We start from the raw sequence: 3,502 nt of genomic DNA, 5'->3' as shown, positions 1-3,502 counted from the left end.
GAGACCCCCAAACATCGAATAGTGGCCGAGGACATCAATCACTGAATATTAAGAGACTTGAATCATCAAGCCATTTAGAGATCAATAGCAACATGCACGATTAGGAAGGTAACTCTACTTGACTTGATTAATTTGATTGACACCCTAGTTTCTCAAGAAATCCACAATATGCTAGGAGCCAGCACCAACCTTGAAAATGACGACCTTGACTTGGGAGAATTCCCAGTTGATATCTAGCAAATGATAACCTAGTATGACCTATAAACCAAAATGGAGCATCATGGTAGACCAACCAAGGACATCATAGCCAATCTCGAGGAAAAGTAGAAGTTGGCAAGGAAAGCGTTATTGGACATAGTTGTCTACAACCATGAGCTGCAAGCTCAAAAGCTGAGGCAAGACATAGATATGCGTGAAGTCCAATACGTCTTAGTGCTCGCAATTGAAATAGGACACGACCAAACATTGAGAGAGAGAGAGAGAGAGAGAGAGAGAGAGAGAGAGAGAGAGAGAGAGAGAGAGAGAGAGAGAGAGAGAGAGAGAGAGAGAGAGAGAGAGAGAGAGCACTAGAGGTTAATCTTACAGTGAGTGAAACAGCATAGTTGTAGAGTAGAGTGGAGTAGCCCTGGCAACTTCCTTGCTAGTAGAACTAGTAATCACCCCAAATTCTAAGAGCAAAACCAAGATACCTATGATTGCTAAGTAACTTAACAACAAGTATCAGCTCGATAATGACTTGTATAGCTTTGTGGAGCAATTCGAGCAAGTATGCAAGGTGAACAACCTCATGAACCTTGCTCAATGTGCACAAGCTTTTGGACATTGTCTAGGAGACAATAGACAAATGTGGTACACTAGTCTAGACAATGCCAAACACAATAACTTTAATAACCTCAAGAGTCTCTGCATTAAGAGATTATCTGAGGCGGGATACTCTGACAACCTCATTGTCAAGGTGATGAATGTTAGTCAAAAGCACAAGGAGGATATCCGAGACTACATCACCAATGTGTGGAGTCTCTTTAAGATAATTCAAGCCTTGTAGAGTGACCTAGCAAACGAGTGGTCTCCACCATGTTCATATAAGTGAAATCCGAAGCAAAGAGATTTACAAGAAACTCAAAGTTATGATGGGAAGTTCTAGCTAGGGTCTTTGAAGAAGCCATACGAGTGGATGACCTACTCAAGGAGAGAAGCTCAAGACCCACAAACCGAGACAACACTGCCTCTAGAACCTGAGAAAGAGTTATGACCATTAGTGAGAGATCTAGCTAGAGCACCCAAGACAAGGGAAAGAGTGTCGACCAGAGCTAAGAATTGGCAGACGTGAAACTAGAGTTAGCTAGGCTTCAAGACATGTTGAGAAGGAGTGCACAACCTCACATGCAATGCATGCATTATAGAGGAAACCACCTTATGCCCAAGTGCATGGATCCTAGATCCAGACCCTATGCCAATCGCAGTAGGTTTGGCCATGATGCAATGTATTCCTAATTACCGAGGTGATTGCCATACTCATAGCCATACAGTCAACCTTACTACCTAGGGAATAGACCACCAAATTTTAGAAGGGGAGCTCCACTAACTCTCCCAACACCGAATGCTTCAAAGCCAGCTGTCCTTAGGATGGATATCAACTCCATAAAGATATCTAGACCCATCATGATCCATCCATCAAGCGATGTTCTAATACATTAAGTAGAGGAGCCAAACGAGGACAAAGCATATGTGAACCCTTATGTCTCGTATCATGAAGAGGATAATCCCATCTTGATGGATTTCAAACTAGTGTCAGTGATGGCATTGGGTAGGGGAAGAGTAGAGGTCTAGGAGGATAGAACCAAGAACCCATCGCATACAGGACTTATGGTCACCTAGGGCACATCTCATCTCAATGATCCAAAAAGGAGAAAGCCAATCAAGATAAGGCTGACCTAAGATGCCCTAAGTGCGGGATCACACACTTGTATGCCAAGTTACCTAGGTGAAAACCTTCCACTAGTTTGGTGCTATCATGTTATCCATAGCATTGGGGTTGTTTGGAGTTGAGACACTTGTTGGGCGAAGCCACGACAATTTTGTTGAATATCATGGCCCGAGCATAGGCAAATCAAGTTAGTATTTCATTACTCAAACCTATCAACCTCGACACAACCTCAATAAGGAAGAAAAGCCATAGAGGAAAAAGGAAGAGGGATGAGAGGAAGATTATGCTTAAGAAAGATGGTGCCACCATATTACCAAAGGGGAAGAATGTCACAAATACAGAAGCAAAGACATCTACTCCTAAGAAAATAGAAAAAGAAAGTGCCAAGATTGGAGAATATCATGATCTAAGGCACTAATTAGAAGTGGTTGATAAGGTTAAGAAGTGGGTCATTAGGGCCAAAAATACTTCAAAAAATGCAATTTTGTTAGTCACGAGATTAAGGAAAGGGTCAAAGATAGTTTGTCACGTGTGCAAGAATATGGTATTCTTATCTCCTTCTTTTTGGAGATAGTAGAGTCCACTTCGTTATTCCCTCCTCTCTTTTAGCCAAAATCTCCAAAGTTTGATATGTTTTGGTAGTCCCGAAGTTCTTATTTTCTTATAAAGTCTAAAAAAATAGGTTATGATTAAGATATTGTGAAGTTAAAAATGAATTTTTTGAAAGTTGGGAGCTTTTGGTGCCCCCAATATATTTTCATTAGTCTTTTTAGTATTCTTCTTTGTTCATCCGTCTTTCTAAGTGAGCTTCTTTCTTTGCACCCTTCTCGTTTAATAAACTCATGCACTGTCTATAGCCAAGGAGTAGATGGAAATTGGGAGCTCAAAACCTTTTGCATAAATGATTGGGTGACCATGTTGCCCTCTTGCAAAGGCTTTCACAAGGTCAAAAGAAGAAAAAGAGAGGATATAAAACATCACTGGAAAGGGCATATCATTGCTTTAAAAATTACACATGAAGGGTGGTTAGTCAAAGTACAACATGTTTACATGGTCAAGGATATACACTTGTCTCCTAACGAACATGTTTACCAATAGATACATTGTAAGTCTTAAGTTGATAACATATGTGATATTTTTTTTCATTCAAGCAAGTATGAATATCGAATTCTTGGTTGTAGATATATTTCTATCAATAAGTACTAAATGGCAACCTATGGAGAGTTTGAGTGGATCTTTCAATGCGATTCATAATGTGTTTGCTGATATTATATATGCTGATGAGACCATTGGTTCTTTTCGTGAGAGAAGAATTTGTGTATATTATGCACAATATGTGGTTCTGTCTAAAGAGGGTACATATGGACATATCGAGGATTTGCCATTGCCAAGTCTCTCATTTCTAATTTGGGAGGTTCCTGATAAGGCAACGATGCATATTTTAAATTCAAAATATGTCAAGATATTCAAAAGTCCATGACAACTGGAAGGATCTCAAGAAGAATACGCTTGTCATGGTTTATCCCCTCACATATCTTTGTGGCCTGCTTCAAAATAGCAAACTTACAAAGAACA

This window comes from Lygodium microphyllum, chromosome 16 (assembly GCF_053477565.2).
Source record: "Lygodium microphyllum isolate KBCC chromosome 16, Lygodium_microphyllum_v1.1.10, whole genome shotgun sequence".
Classification (NCBI taxonomy): domain Eukaryota; kingdom Viridiplantae; phylum Streptophyta; class Polypodiopsida; order Schizaeales; family Lygodiaceae; genus Lygodium; species Lygodium microphyllum.
The sequence above is the reverse complement of the archived record's forward strand: the minus strand, read 5'-3'. Positions refer to the sequence as shown.